Below are 17,876 nucleotides of genomic sequence, written 5' to 3' on the forward strand. Positions count from 1 at the left end.
GTGAATGACTCTAACAAAAATTTGCACTTTGAAAACTTGGCATATAACTAGCTATCTCTCAGAGTCTGAAGTACAATCCGAAGATGCTGCTCATGCTCCTCTTGAGAGCGGGAGTATATCAAAATATCATCAATGAATACAATCACAAAAGAATCTAAGTAGAGCTCGAACACCCGGTTCATCAAATCCATAAATGTTGCTGGGGCATTTGTCAACCCAAATGACATCACTAGGAACTCATAATGCCCATACGGAGTCCAAAAATCCATCTTAGGGACATCAAATGCCCTAATCTTCAATTGATGGTAGCCAGACCTCTAATCAATATTCGAAAAAACATTGGCACCCTGAAGCCGATCAAATAAGTCATCAATCATGGGTAATAGATACTTGTTCTTGATAGTGACTTTGTTAATCTGCCGATTGTCTATACACTTCCTCATTGACCCATTTTTCTTCTTCATGAACAACACGGGTGCACCCCAGGGCAAGACACTAGGTTTAATAAAGCCCTTATCAAGAAAGTCTTGCAACTGCTCCCTCAACTCCTCAACTCCGATAAGGCCATACGGTATGGCAGAATAGAAATGGGCTGAGTGCCGGAGCCAAATCAATACGGAAATCAATATCCCTGTCGGGTGGCATCCCCGACAGGTCTGCAGGAAACACCTCTAGAAACTCACGGACAACTGGCACTGAATCCATGGAAGGAACCTCTGCACTAGAATCATGGACATAGGCCTAATAAGCTAGACATCCCTTCTTGACCATGCGTCGAGCCTTCACATAAGAAATAACTCTGCTGGTAGAGTGGCCAAGAGTCCCTCTCCACTCTAATCAAGGCAACCTCGGCATGGAAATGGTCATCGTCTTGGCGTGACAGTCCAATATAGCATGATAAGGTGACAGCCAATCCATACCAAAGATAACATCAAAATCTACCATATCAAAAAATAGAAGATCTACACTAGTCTCAAGACTCCTAATAGTAACCACACACGAGCAATAGACACGATCTACAACAATAGAATCTCCCACAGGCGTGGAGACATGCACATGAGCACTCAAAGAATTACGAGGCACAACCAGATATGAAGAAAAATAGGATGACGCGTAGGAATAAGTAGATCCCAGGTCAAATAGAACTGAAGCATCTCTATGGTAAATGGGAACAATGCCTATGATAACAGCGTCAGATGACTCAGCCTTAGGCCTAGCTGGGAAAGCATAACATCTGGGCTAGGCCCCACCACTTTGAACTACATCTCTGGGATGGCCTCTAGCTGGCTGGCCTCCAGCTCTAATGGCCTGAACCCCACCTCTGGCTACCTGACCCCTGCCCCTGGCTGGCTGAGCAGGCGGTGGAGTAACCGGTGCCGGAACCATGGCACGAGAACTCTGTTGTGGCATACTGCCCAATAATCTCGGACAGGACCTCCTGATGTGCCTAATACCACCACACACAAAACACCCATCCTGCTGTTGTGGCTGCTGAAGAGGAAAATGACCCGAACGAGCTGGATAACCATGGTGATAATTCTGTATTAGAGGCGCGCTAATAGGTGCTTATGGTGCACTATAGGAAGGCTGCCCAAAATTAGGCACATAAGGACCACGACTCCAAAAAAACACCGTGAGATGCCTGAAGCGCTGAATTAAATGGCCTGGAAGGATGGCTTCTACCAAAAGCACCCCTGCCTCCAGATGAGACACCACTGTAACTACCGGAATGACAAGGTCTCTTGTCTGACACCCGCCCCCTCTCCTGAGCACGAACCAACTCTATCCGTCTGGAAATATCAACGGCCGTCTGAAAGGAAATATCACTCCTAGTCTTCTTGGCCATTTGAAGCCTGATAGTGTAAGTGAGCCCATCAATAAATCTCCTCACTCTCTCCTTCTCAATAGGGAGCAAGATAATGGCATGGAGAGCTAGGTCCACAAAACGAGTCTCATACTAGGTAACAGTCATACTACCCTGCTGGAAACGCTCAAACTGCCTGCGGTACTCCTCTCTCAGGGTGACAAGGATGAACTTCCCTAGAAATAGCTGTGAGAACTGATCTCAGGTAAGTGTAGGCGGCCCAGCTGGTCTAGTCAACATATAATCTCTCCACCATCTCCGGGCGGAACCAATCATCTGAAATGCTGCAAAATCGACCCCATTGGTCTCAAGTATACCCATGTTGCCCAACACCTCGTGGTAGCGGTCTAGAAAATCCTGTGGGTCCTCAGAAGATGCACCATTGAAATGAACATGAAAGAGCTTAATGAACTTATCAAACCTTAACATAGCCTCAAAATACAAAGAGGGCCTATCACCAGCCTGTGCCGCAACAATCGGCTTAACTAGCCCAACTAGCGGGGCTGCTGGAGTTTGAAACTGGGTAGCCAGCTGCTCGAGAGTGTGAGTAGAGGGAGTCTGTGCTCCTCCCCCAACCCGAGAGATGGCTGGTGCCACTGGAAAGGTACCAGTCTGGGCCACACTCTCCATAAGGCCTACCAAACGGACTAGAACGTCCTGAAGCACTAGTGTGGCTATGAACCCTTTCGGGACCTGAGCTGGTCCAACAGGTGCAGTCTGAGCTAGAACCTCTTCATCAAAATCTACTTGAGGCTCCACTGCTGGTGCTTCTACTCGATCTCTAGGCTATGTTTTTCCTCGGCCTTTGGCACGACCTCGGCCTCGACCTCTACCCCTAGTCGTAACTGCCACAGGGGGCTCCGGTCCGGCAGTAGATACAGTGCGTGTTCTCGCCATCTACAAGAGAATAAGAATAGAAGGGTTCAATTATCAATGATAGAATAAAATCACACGACAGAGTAAGAAAGAAGTGATAATTTTTCGAACTCTATAGCCTCTGGAAGATAAGTACTGACGTCTCCATACCGATCCTCCAGACTGTACTAAGCTTGCTCGTGACTCATGAGACCTAGGTAACCTAGTCTCCGATATAAACTTTTCACGGCCCGAAATTCCCACCCTCGGGACCATGATGGCGCCTAACATTTCACTTGCTAGACAAGCCAAAATTAGAATAGTTTATCCTTTTTTTTAAAAGTTCAGATTAAATAATAATAAAGGTCTGAATAAAAGTAAAGATATCTGAAAGAAAAATACACAGCTAAGATAAATTAGGAGAGTACTTCAGGGCTACGAACACCAGCAGCTGTACCTCAAGTCTTCACACTAATAGTCAACTCGAATAATCTGCTGACCGTCGTTGGGACCGACTCTAGAATCTGCACAAGAAGTGCAGAGTGTAATATGAGTACAATCGACCCCATGTACTCTGTAACCGCCGAGCTTAACCTCGACGAAGTAGTAATGAGGCTAAGGCAGGTCACTTACAATAACCTATACGCAACATAAAATAATGACAGGAAAGAAAAACACAGAAATGAAATAGGGCAGTTAACTCATGAAAATATCTCAATCCTTAATAAAACCAGTAAATACCAGATATACCAATCCTTGGAGTCTCATACAAAAGTACCGAAGCCAGCACAATACACTAAGGAATAGAAAACACATAAATTATTGCGGCGCGCAACCCGATCCTACCATACAACACTATCCTCCCTTATTCCACCATATAAATATCAATAATAATAAGTAAATATATGTTGCAGCGCGCAACCCGATCCCACCATATAGTTAGAGTCAATATCATAATTCACCCTTATTTCATCATATCAATCAATCGTTATGTCATCTATTGGGGGGTGCAACCCGATCCCACCGTATCAATATAAATTCACCCTTATTCCACCTTATCAATCCACCCTTATTTCACCTGTTGCGGGGCGCAACCCGATCCCACCGTCAAATATATATAAATCAATAAGTGCAATCAATTTCACCACTCGAATCACAAGAATCTCTACGATTAATGAATATAAAGCAGAACCAGAAAGGGAGTCTCGTCCCAAATTAAGAATTCTCTATAATTGATACTAAGCAGCAAGACAAGTCAAATAAATGACAACCAAAGGGTACAAGTAAGTCAATTAAGGCAAGTAGCAGTTAATTATGGAAGCATGGGAGAATCTAACATTTTTAACACGAGAACAATAAATGACAAGTAGCAAATAAAGGCATGGGAAGCATTTAAGGCATGTAACAGTTAAAACATGGAGTAAAATAGTTAAAGAAATACGGAAAAGCAGGGAAACAAGTATTTTGACGGCGTATATACATTCTTCACCTCACATATAAGCCACTACACATGAATTTCACATAGCACATAGCTCAAGGGTTCCTAATTCCCTCAAATCAAGGTTAAACCCAACACTTACCTTGCTCCGCAAGCAAATCAAAGCTCTACCAGGGCCTTTCCTCTAAAATCCGCCTCCAAACCAATCGAATCTAACCAAAATCGACTCAATAATATCAAATAATGCTAGGGAATTAAATTACAATACATAAAGTTAAGATCTTTACACTTTTTCCAAAAAGTCAACAAAAATCAACCCCGGGCCCGCTTGGTCAAAATCGAAGATCCGGACCAAAACCCATTTATCCATTCACCCCCGAGCCCGATTATGTAATTAGTTTTGAAATCCTACCCCAATTTGAGGTCTAAATTCGAAATTTGCAAAAAAAATCGTCATTTCTTCCCAAATGCCTAATTTTCTACTATGAAAAAACAAAGATTAAGGCTAGAAATTAATGGGTGATGATGAAAAAAGAAGAAAATAAGTTAAAGTATACTAACCTATGAAAGGGTGATGAAATTTCTCCTCCAAATCGTCTTTAGGCCGAGCTCTAATGAAAAGATGGTGAAAGATGGGTGAAATCCCGTGTTTGGAAATATTTAAGGTCTGGGCATCAGGCTTTCTTCGCGTTCGCGAAGGGCCTGTCCCGTTCGCGATACATAGCGGCCCAAATGGCCTTCAGACGGCCGTTGATATTGCGTTCGCGAAGGCTGCTCCCCCTAGGCCTTCGTGTTCGCGAGCTGGTGCTCGCGTTCGCGTAGAGCAAATCATTGATCCCCCTCGCGAGGTCCTCAACCTTATGCGTTCGCGAAAGGCTGCCCGCATTCGTGAAGGGCAACCCCTCCCCCCCAAGGTTCCGTATTCGCGTACATGCCATCGCATTTGCGATGAAGAAAAACTCCCCCAGCCCAGATTACTCTTCGCGATCGCGAAGAAGATAACACCACATGACATTAGTAGCCAAAACAAGAAATTTTCTTAAGTTTAGTTCAAAACATCCGTAACATATCCGAAACTCACCCGAGCCCCTCGGGCTCCAAACCAAACATGCACACATGTCTAAAAATATCATATGAATTCGCTCGCACGATCATAACATTGAAATAATAGCTAGAACAACGAATCGGACACCAAAACAAATGAAATTTTTAAATAAGCTTAAGAACTTTCATTTTAACAACCGAACGTCCGAATCACGTCAAATCAACTCCGTTTACAAAAAAATTTGCAGACAAGTCTTAAATACTGTAATGAACTTAAACCATGTTCCGGAACCAGAATCTAGACCCGGTAGCAAAAAAGTCAAACTATAGTAAAACTTGAAATTTCTTTTAACCTTTAAACATCTAGTTTTCAACAAATGGCGATAATTCATGCTGGGATTTCCGAATTCGATTCTGGGCATATGCCCAAGTCTAAAATCACGATACAAACCCAAGAGGCCCGTCAAAATACTGATCTGGGTCTGTTTGCTCAAAATATTGACCGAAGTCAACTCAAATGCATTTTAAGGCACGATTTCACATTTTCATTAATTTTTCACATAAAACCTTCCGAAGAAAGACATGGATTGTGCACACAAATTGAGGAAGGATAAACGAGTTTAATCGAGGTCTCAAAATACAGAATTGAGGGTTAAATTATAAATGACCAATCGGGTCATCACAGCCAAGCAGACTTGATAGCGGAGGCAAAACTCCAAGATTACGGAGTCAAGTTCCCCGCTCAATGAAAACGGGCCTAAAGTAAAGGGGTATGTGTAAACATATGTAAACCTCTTTTTGGGGAATGTTATTCGCTCTGTTAGGTCGGGAGAGATGATGTTCAAGTCGTGGCAACCATAGTCTTCCTTCACAGCAGGGAGTTAGCATAAGGGAACTTCTCTTCGAAGTCCTTAGTCGTAGTAATATTTTTGGGGGTAATGGTGCTCACCGTAGGAGGAGCATCATCATCAGTGCTGTCTTTGTTCTTTTGAAGAACTAGAGTTTCTGGAAGAGGAGGCCATAGTTAGCAGAAGGAAGTAAGGATTTCTATGAAGAAAGAGGTTAAAAGTAAGAGTGAGTTGAGTAAAGAAAGTTTTAGAGAGTTCGAAAAATTATAAAGTGCAAGAGATAAAGCGTATAAGTAAAGGAATAGGCGGATAAAATCGTGCCCATCATTACCTCGAGAATCGGCGAAAGTATTGTTGAATCGTGGGATGACGCGTGTTCGGGGAATTAAATGCGGAGAGACGTGCGTCTAATCAAGCGTCAGAAACTTTCCAAAGGGAATCAGTAAATTGTCATGACCCAAAATCCATTAAAGATCGTGATGGAGTCGGACACCGCTGTCAGGCAAGTCAATACTATTTACTTAGTTTAGGTCTCATTTTAATCTTTTTGAAATTTATCGTTTTCCTTCAATTAAACAATATCATATGGAAATTTCGCAGTAAATAATAATGTGCTTAACCATATCAATACTAAATAATCCCATAATTATCCCAGAACCCGGTGTCACAAGTGCATGATCATTTAACTAAGAAATAAAATAAAATACAATAACTGTCCGGAATACATCATTGGATAGGAAAGAAAATACAAATACTCTGATGGAGATTTTGCTGACTGCGGATCATAACATAAGATGCAACTCACCTAAGTCCCCATATCAACCACGTAACTGCGCCCACTAGGACACTAGACATAAATGTGCCTGTACAACAAAATATACAGCAAGTGTAGTATGAGTACCAAAACAACACGTACCCAGTAAGTATCCAGTCTAATCTCGAAGAAGTAGTGACGAGAGGTCGACTCCGACACTTACTATGGCCAACAATAATATGCCGATAATATAATTAATCATGGATTTTATAAAACGACTGTAACCTTAATAACATGAAACAAGTAAACAATTCTTTTGTTAATAGGAGGTTTCCAATTTTATTTTTATCATTTATCAATTTATCATAGGCCAATGAGGAAATATCATTTATTATCAATGCCAAAGCAATAAATTCAATCATGCGCAAATCATGCTGAGGTCGTACGACCCGATCCAACATAATATTTAAATTGTGCACTGCCAGAGGGTCGAACGGCGTGAACCATAGATGCATCTATTTAATCTGCTGAGGCGTTCGGCCCGTTCCACAAAAGATAAATACTTTCAAACAACCAAATCTAGAATTTATTTAGGTTTAATGTTCAAAAAAAATATCAATTCTCATTAAGGTCAAGTGACCCATCCAAAATCCAAGTAGGTGAGGTTTAACCTTTTGAAATTCCTTTATCAAGTTCCAATATGCTTTAAACGGTTAAATTAACAAGTAGATGAAAGCATCGCAAATATAACATGATTTGGGTCCTAGACTACCCGAACATAAGCATAATAGTAGCTACGCACGGACACTCGTCACCTCATGCATATGTAGCCCCCCCCCCCCCCCCGACAAAATTGGAAGCACATATTAATTTTCACCTATGGGGTTAATTCCCTCTTACAAGGTTAGAAAGGAGACTTACCTCGCTCCGAAGCTCCATAACCGGCTCCCAAGCCCTTCCGACGACTCAAATCGATGACCAACGCTCCAAAACTAGCCAATAAATGTGCAAATCCATAAAGATATACTCCAATACCCATTGTAATCCAATTTATAACAATTTCTAACCTCGATCGAAAAGTCGACAAAAATCACCCTCGGGCCCACGTGCTCGGATTCCGAAAATTTTCAAAGATAGACTTTACCCATAGCACCACGAACTCAAATATTTAATTTATTCCAAGTTCCATGTCCAAAATCACGGTCAAAATCCAAAAATACAAATTCTATGTTTTTTCCACCAAAACCCCAAATTTCTACTAATTTCCATGTTGAAGTCCTCCTACAAACCATGTACCTAACTTATAATAAAGGGGAATAACTTACCTTATGTTGCTTGATGAAAATCTCTCTTTGAAGCTCTCCAAAATCGCCCCAACCAAGTGGAAAAATGAGAGAAGAAGAGCCAATTTTCGCCCTTTAAACAATCTTCCCAGGGACCTTTCGCACATGTTGTCACTTGACCGCTTCTGCAGTTCCGCAGGTGTGGCCAAAATACCGCTTCTGCGGTCCTCCTCTAGACCCCTCAACTCCGCATCTACGGCCCCATCCGCTTCTGCGCCTTCGCTTTTGCGGCTCCACGCGCGCAGGTGCGGTCCCGCTTCTGCGAAACTCGACCGCATCTGCATTCCCAGCCTTCTCCAGCCTAAGTCACTTCTGCGACCCTCATGGCCGCTTCTGCGACCCCCCCCCCCCCTGCGGCCCTAACCTCACAGGTTTGATTACACCAGAAGACAGCAGCCTCAACACCTCCATAAGGCCAAATTCAGTTTGTTAACCATCCGAAATCCACTCGAGGCCCCCGAGACCCCGTCCAATCACACTAACCAGTTCCAAAACATAATGCGGACCTACTTGAGGCCTCAAATCACATCAAACAACGCTAAAACCATGAATCGCACTCCAATTCAAGCTTAATAAACTTTAGAACTTCAAACTTCTACATTCGATGCCGAAACCTATCAAATCACATCCGATTGACCTCAAATTTTGCACACAAGTCACATTCGATATTACTGACCTACTCCAACTTTCAAAATCGGAATTCGACCCTGATATCAAAAAGTGCACTCCCGATCAAACTTCTCAACAACCTTCAAATTTCTAACTTTCCCCAAATGACTACGAAATGACTTATGGACCTCCAAATCCACATCCGGACGCTCTCCCAATACCAGAATCACCATATGGAGCTATTCCCAGACTCGGAATCCCAAACGGACATCGATAACATTGAAATGCACTTCAACCCAAATTTATGAAATTCTAATGCCAACATCCGCAATAGACGCTGAAAGGCTCTCGGGTCATCCTAAACCCGATTCGGACATTCGCTCAAGTCCAAAATCATCATACAAACCTTTTGGAACCCTCCAATCCCGATTCTGAGGTTGTTTACTCAAAAATCCAACCTTAGTCAATTCTTCCATTTTAAAGCTTCCGAAATGAGGATTTTCTTTCCTAATCAACTCTGAACTTCCGAAATTCCAATTCCGACTACGCGTACAAGTTATAGTACCTGAAGTGAGGATACTCCTGGCCTCAAACTGCTAAACGACGCGCTAGAGCTCAAAACAACTGGTTGGGTCGTTACATTCTCTCCAACTTAAACATACGTTCGTCCTCGAACGTGCTAAGAATTGCTCTGGAGTTGTCTGAAATCACTATTTAACCCTCGAGGACCTACCCGTGCCACCACAACTCAGTTGGGTACATTAACCTGAGCAAACCTGAAGATTCTCCCTTTTATTTAGGAAAATTAGCCTTAGAGCCTAATTCCAACATCCGAAATTCTCTGCCAGGCCTGCTTCCAACATACGAACATCGTATCAATCACCACACGATGTACTAGAACATGACTGCATACCTTTGCTGAATTCACACCATGCACAGCATACTTCACATAACCATAATAACATCTTCTGATAACAATAGCCAAAATTTCACGAATCTGATGCTCACAATGCACCTCGTGACATATATAAGTCTTGTTCAACTCTTGCAATACCGCCACGACGGAAGAGATATGTAGAAATTCATAACCAACTTTCAAGCCAACAAATCACTGAGTCTCTCCTCCTGACAGGAACCATTACCCCATTATGAACCAAACAACGATATCTGCTCTTTAATATGCTCCATATAGTCCGATCGCACTGATCACAGATCCAATAACCTCGTCTCACCCATTACGAGCTGCTCGGGCCATAAGCCACCCCAGACATGTCCAAAAGTCTCATATGATGCCACAATGTGCCAACGAGCTACCAACTCGAATGTGATACACAAGGAAAACGAACTCTGGAAGGGACCACTCAACCACGTAACTAATTAGTCAAACCGAAAAGGTGCTATGAACCTTCCTTAGAAAATGGGAAACAAAACACACAAAAATAGATATAGGGGACTGTATTCAATATCACATTGTTGCGGCGCGCAACCCTGATCCAAACAACATACCCGTGGCGGCGTGCCACCCGATCCAGACATAAAATCTATATAAAGAGATACTTACGAGCTAGAATGCTCATTACTACAAAATACCGGCCACAAGCACGCTAAGTACATAATACCACCCCTGGGGAGACAGATTGCGCCATACGCTACAAAACTCAAGAACAACTAAGGTGCGATATATGATCTGAATCTCGAGTGACATCCTGCTCACATAACACCATCACTATGCTGAACCACAACACATATGAAATTTATCAAGCCGTTTCACAACTCACATGGCACAATAGTATTACGCGAAATAGTTGACGACAAAATAACATCCAACGTCCGAATACTACTCCATAAGGAGCCTATGCTGAAATGAACACATCCGGCCTGATATAGAGCCCATTCATATTTAAATCCATCCACGGACCTCAAGCCGATTATGATCGCACCGTACTAGGCTAATAACCTTTCAAGGGTCCATAACACACAAGAACAGCCATCAAATCCAGAACAAACTTCCACAGTCCACATCTAAATGAACCGTGCGCCCTTCAGGCATAAATTCACAGATGAACAATAGTACCACAATCTCCACACTTGGTTCCAATCTTCGATCAATCAAGTGAGTACATGTCACACTTATACAATCTTCCTGTGGGACACGCTCCCACGACCTTCCGTACCAGGTAACAAGCCTGTACATCCATACCATCAACCGCACTAATGCTGTAAAGTGAATCAAGGATCAGCAATTCAATACACAAAGCCTCTTACATAAGACACCGATCTCAGGTGACGCTGAAGACAATACTTGCTTACTCTAAACATCTATATTATTTTCCTGCTTATCTGGCTCGTGACATCCTTGTCAACACCGAACCGCAACCTTGATCCTTAACTTTCAAATTTCATTTCGCTCACCGCACCTATCTTACCAATATGCGAGAACCCAAGAATTTTATCATAACTCCTGAACCACTAATAGGATACATACTTCATTTTGTAGAAACCTTTCACTTTACTCGTTTCAGGAGAATCGTTGCAACACGTGATTGGATTCTCATAAGTGCAAAAATACCAACCTCAAATAGTGGTCTAAACCACCATAACCCTTCCGGGATCCATCTACATTCAACCAGCCATAATACTCAAGTGCCTCCAAATAAAATCAATTACGGCGGCCGACAAGCCTCGCACGTACCGCCACTAATCACATGCATAACTTAACACGTTGAAGGAGCTGATCATTGCTACCATCATGCCAATTCAACCATTGCTAACCGATCTGACTCCTTCTAATTTACCTTAGACTTGCCTTAGAAATAATGATAGCTTCATACAAAACATAACAAACCCAAATCCGCACTCATCCTATGTGACCTTATTTCACGAGACCATATTGTCTCAAAACCCACGAACCATCTCATACCTTCCTTGTGCGTATATTCGCATCCTCAACTGGTACACCCATTCTGATAATTTCCCTACGATTCCGAAGTCATTTTCTCCTATTTTTCCAATGATACACCGCAAGCCAAAGATAACATGGAATACTCTAAGTCCCTTTCATAATCCGCTAAAAAACTCGATACTTAACCATACTACAGACTCGAAATCCTTAGGCACCACACTCTAATTTTTGAATCCACTAGGACAGTTGTTGAGAGTCACCCACTCTGACTTGGTCCCGAATATAACCAACTCCAAGGCTCTGCTATCACATGAACACCCTCTCAAAGAAGCACCCGGCCGAATCACCTTCCTTGTAACTCATCTCTACACGAAGCATAACTCCTGAGTCCTGGACGTGAATCGATAAGGCCAATTATAGCACACATTCCTCAAATCCTTTGCTCAAATTACCGTTGATGTTCTCTTTCCTTATTCGTAATAACCCACCGATATGCTGATAACCAGAAACCTCACAAGTAGACAACCACACAATCAATCCGTAGATGGTGGGGCTCTCCCACTTAGCTTGAAGCTACTATTGCATAACTGTGGAACCCACCAAGATTCTTTCTTCATCGTTGGCCTGATCTTGCACAATTAACCCGCCAAATTTCCAAAATCCTTCTGTTAGACCCTTTATGAACACTCTGAATTACCAGCCACATTACATATTCGTTCTCCTACTAAATAGCCAGTAGAATTCTTCGTAGAAGCTTCGTCAACACCACGCGGCCTCTAACCAGCTCACACGAGATAACCCACCAGTGGAAATTACAGGCGGACATCTTCCAACGTCGTTGCACTACGTACAATTATTACGAAATCAGTAGCCCATCCTGAGCCCGTGCTCATTCACCGGTTGTACAAGTTCGTTCACTTCCATTGACATCACTAAAAGTGCGACAATACATTCCAACCCGAAGTCATGCTGTATCATTCTTCATATCAAGCAACTCCTTCCTGTTGTATCCCATCTCCCGCCGTATAATAGCCAATATTCCCAAATTAAGTCTGTAGACCTAGTCACTGTCCACCATGAATCCCAAATCACTCTAAACTTTTCTCAAGGTGTGTAGTCATCCTTTCATAGAACCCTTATGCTACTCTGCCACTCTCCCACTTTGGTCAAACCCTCTCCTTTAAGCAACCACTCAACTTCTGCTTCTTACACCCGGCCTTCTAGAAATTCAACCACCACAAGACACCTCCCACGTGTCCTTCCTCATCCTTCGCTGCCCAGTTTTAACCTTAAATAAAACCTATCTCTGTAGCACTTAAACCAATAGATCGCTATCAACTTTAACCCTTTCCGAAGATCATCTTTCTCGAGCCACCAATACAAGAAACAACAATTCGATTCCGAAATCTCTACAGCCCGTTATTTTGGGCAACCGCTTCTCCAGTACCATTTCACAATACCTCGCCCCGAAGGCGAATTGAAGAAGACCACAACAACGGTGAAACTTAACACATTCGATCAAGGGCAACGACACCACATCACAGATGAAAATTCCACCATGCTTGAATATACCAACTTTCGTTTCTCCTTCAACCTAGACCTGAACATTCATAGTCCGATTTCCTTTCCTCCACCGAAAATATAATATCAAATCTCTGAATCATGCACTAAGTAAACCTTTTTTCAAGTCATTCACTGCCTCAACATATAGACAACCATACTACCATCGCATCAATACTGTGCGATAACAACTCATGAGCAACATAGCAACATGTGCATAGCCTCAAAGCTCTCAGAAGTACAGCTACTGAGCTGAAATGACAGAATACCCTTCCACAAGGCGACGACAACAGCACAAAAAACTACGCAGGGAGAAATATCCCGCACCACATCTGTAGTACCATTAAAATTCTTCAATTCCCAATTGATAACAAGCGTTTCACGTCGCATAAGATTGAATAGGAAGGAAATAAAGGCATAAGCCTCAAAGGAATCAAACTGCACGATGAGGAGTCAAGAAGGGAAGTGCTCCTAACAGCCCGATAGCCTCTCGAAGATAAGTCCAGATGTCTCCGTACCGATCCGCAAGACTCTACTAGACTCGCTAATGACTTGTGAGACCTAAGTGAACCTAGTGCTCTGATACCATATTGTCACTACCCAAAATCAATTAAAGGTCGTGATGGCGTCGGACACCGCTGTCAGGCAAGTCAATACTAAATACTTCGTAGCAGATAGAAATTTCATAGTAAATAATAATGTGATTAACCATCTCAATACTAAATAATTGCCATAATCATCCCAGAACCCGGTGTCACAAGTGCATGAGCATTAAACTAAGAAATAAAACAAAATACAATAATTGTCCGGAATACAGCATTGGACAGGAAAGAAAATACAAATACTCTAAAGGAGACTCTCCTGACTGCGGATCGTAACATAAGATGCAGCTCACCCAAGTCAACGTATCAGCCACGCCGCTGCGCCCACTAGGCCAATAGACATACATGTGCATGTACAATAAAATGTACAGCAAGTGTAGTATGACTAAGAAAACAACGCGTACCCAGTAAGTATCCAATCTAATATCGAAGAAGTAGTGACGAGAGGTCGACTCCGACACTTACTATGGCCAACAATAATATGCCGATAATATAATTAATCATTGATTTTATAAAACGACTGTAAACTTAGTAACCTGAAACAAGTAAACAATTCTTTTGTTGAAAAGAGGTTTTCAACTTTATTTTCATCGATTATCAATTATCACAGGCCAATGAGGCAATATCATTTATTGTCAATGCCAAAGCAATCAATTCAATCATGCGCAAATCATGCCGAGGTCGTACGACCCGACCTAACATGATATTTAAATTGTGCACTGCCGGAGGGTCGAACGGCGCGAACCATAGATGCATATTAATCTGCCGAGGCGTTCGGCCCGTTCCACAAAAAATAAACACATTAAAACGACCAAATCAAGAATTTATTTAGGTTTAATGTTCAAAGAAATATCAATTCTCATTAACGGTCAAGTGACCCGTCCAAAACCCAAGTAGGTGAAGTTTAACTTTTTGAATTCCTTTATCAAGTTCCAATATATTTTAAACGGTTAAATTAACAAGTAGGATGCAAGCATCGCAAATATAACATGATTTGGGTCCTAGATTACCCGGACATAAGCATAATAGTAGCTACGCACGTACTCTCGTCACCTCCATGCGTACGTAGCCCCCCACAAATTGGAAGCACATATTAATTTAGCTCACCTATGGGGTTAATTCCCTCTTACAATGTTAGAAAGGAGACTTACCTTGCTCCGAAGCTCCATAACCGGCTCCCAAGCCATTCCGACGACTCAAACCGATGACTAACGCTCCAAAACTAGCCAATAAATGTGCAAAACAATAAAGATATACTCTAATACCCATTATAATCCAATTTATAACAATTTCAAACCCCTATCGAAAATTTGATAAAAATTACCCTCGGGCGCACGTGCCCGGATTCCGAAAATATTCGAAGATAAACTTTACCCATAGCGCCGCGAACTCAAATATATAATTTATTCCAAGTTGCATGTCCAAAATCGTAGTCAAAATCCAAAAATACAAATTCTAGATTTTTTCCACCAAAACCCCAAATTTCTACTAATTTCCATGTTGAAATCCTCCTACACACCATGTATTTAACTTACCTTGTATTGCTTGATGACAATCTACCTTTGAAGCTCTCCTAAATCGCCCCAACCAAGTGGAAAAATGAGAGAAGAAGAGCCAAATCTCGCCATTTAAACAATCTACCCAGCAACCTTTTGCACCTACGGTCACTTGACCGCTTCTGTGGTTCCGCAGGTGCAGCCAAAATACCGCTTCTGGGGTCCTCCTCTAGACCCCTCAACTCCACATTTGCGGCCCCCATCCGCTTCTCGGCTCCACGCGCGCAGGTGTGGTCCCGCTTCTGCAGAACTCGACCGCATCTGCGTTCCTAGCCTTCTCGAGCCTAAGTCTCTTTTGCAACCCTCATGGCCGCTTCTGCAGCTCCTTTTCTATGGCCCTAACCTCGCAGATGTGGTTACACCAGAAGACAACAGCCTGAACACCTCCATACGACCAAATTCAATCTGTTAACCATCCGGAATCCACGCGAGGCCCTCGGGACCTCGTCCAATCACACTAACCAGTTCCAATACATAATGCGGACCTGCTCCAGGCCTCAAATCACATCAAACAACGCTAAATTAATGAATCAAACTCCAATTCAAGATTAATTTTATAACTTCAAACTTCTACATTCGATGCTGAAACCTATCAAATGACGTCCGATCAAATTTTGCACACAAGTCACATTTGATATTACGGATGTACTCCAACTTCCGGAATCAGAATCCGACCCCAATATCAAAAAGTGCACTCCCGGTCAAACTTCTCAAAAACCTTCAAATTTCTAACATTCGCCAAATTACTCCGAAATGACCTACGGACCTCCAAATCCACATTCGGATGTGCTCCCAATACCAGAATCACCATACAGAGCTATTCCTAGACTTTGAATCCCAAACGGACATCGATACCATTGAAATGCACTTCAACCCAAATTTATGAAATTCTTCCAAAATGCCAACTTCCACAATAGACGCCAAAACGCTCCCGAGTCATCCTAAACCCGATCCGGACATTCGCCAAAGTCCGAAATCATCATACCAACCTGCTGGAACCTTCCAATCTCGATTCCGAGGTCGTTTACTCAAAAATCCAACCTTAGACAATTCTTCCATTTTAAAGCTTCCGAAATGAGGATTTTCTTTCCAAATCAACTCTGAACTTCCGAAATTTCAATTCCGACCACGCGTACAAGTCATAGTACCTAAAGTGAGGATACTCATGGCCTGAAACTTCTAAACAACGCGGTATACAACGACCAGTCGGGTCATTACATAAATTTCCCGCCAAGAAAGGTTTCTTTACCAATTTCCCGATGACACAAGGACGTGACACCGAAAAGTAGGGGGACTATCTGTATAGGGTAAAATCGATTCATATTAAATTCTCGTATAATAGAGTGACACGTAAAACCAGAGACAGATAGAAAGCGAGACATGTGGATGTCAAGACAGGGGGCAGCAATCTCGGCTGGCACCGGGAAGCCCCCGAAGGGAATGTTGCTCACGAAGAAAAATGAATTCCTGTCACCCGATAGCATTCAATGGAGTATATTCTGCAGTATTAAATATATAGTCCATTATAGAGAATATGACATTCATAGCCTACCGCTACACGTTCTTCAATGGCCCCCAAAATTATCATTTAAGAGAGGCTTGATCCTAGGACCTTGTTTCCTAGGTGCCACTATAAATAAGGATCCCAACAACCATTGTAGGGAGACGAATTTTCTGACAAACTTATGTTATACACTTTATTCTAAGCTCAATTACATTTTATTTCTCGCTTATTGTTATTACTACTGCCTCCGGAAGCTCTGCTCTCGGAACCAAGCTATCTGCTATCTCATCTCGATTTCAACGTTAATTCCTGTATTTTATTTAATTTATTTATTATTTTTGGATCAAATCGATTCACATGTCTATAAAACATATATAAATTTAAATGTATCGTTTTACGGATAAACAGTTTGTCGAACGGTTTCCAAAACTATCTTAGTTTTTCTTCTCATAGTATTCCAAAACTACCTACTGTTTCCTCATTGATTTAACACTTGTTGAGATGAAAGGATGTATGATCTCTGTCAAAAAGGATGGATTGAACACTCTAATATTAATAGTCTTTTGGTACACGCTTTGCGCGTGTACCTTTATCTGTAATTATCGACTTTTTTAAAACTTTATAAATATTATCAAAGAATGTATTTGAGTTAGAAAATTAAGGAAATATTTAATTCCTGAAAATGATGAATTTTGATTTTATTAAACTAACTCAGCAAAGAAAGAAATCCCGTCTCACGATAGTGCTCACTATATTATCGAAACATCAACTATGTGTTCGCACAAGAAACACAAGTATCAATAAAATACTTGTCATAACTATATACTTTTATTATGAGTTTTCAAAGAGTCATGAAATTAATAGAAATTAAACAAAATGAATCTTTCTTTTAGAAATTCAAAATAAAAAAGGTTTGTCATATACTTTCTAGAAAAAGAATAACTAAGTGGCAATAACTAATATTGAGGAATATTTTGTAACCAATACTTAATATATA

Source organism: Nicotiana attenuata, chromosome 10, assembly GCF_001879085.1.
Source record: "Nicotiana attenuata strain UT chromosome 10, NIATTr2, whole genome shotgun sequence".
Lineage (NCBI taxonomy): Eukaryota > Viridiplantae > Streptophyta > Magnoliopsida > Solanales > Solanaceae > Nicotiana > Nicotiana attenuata.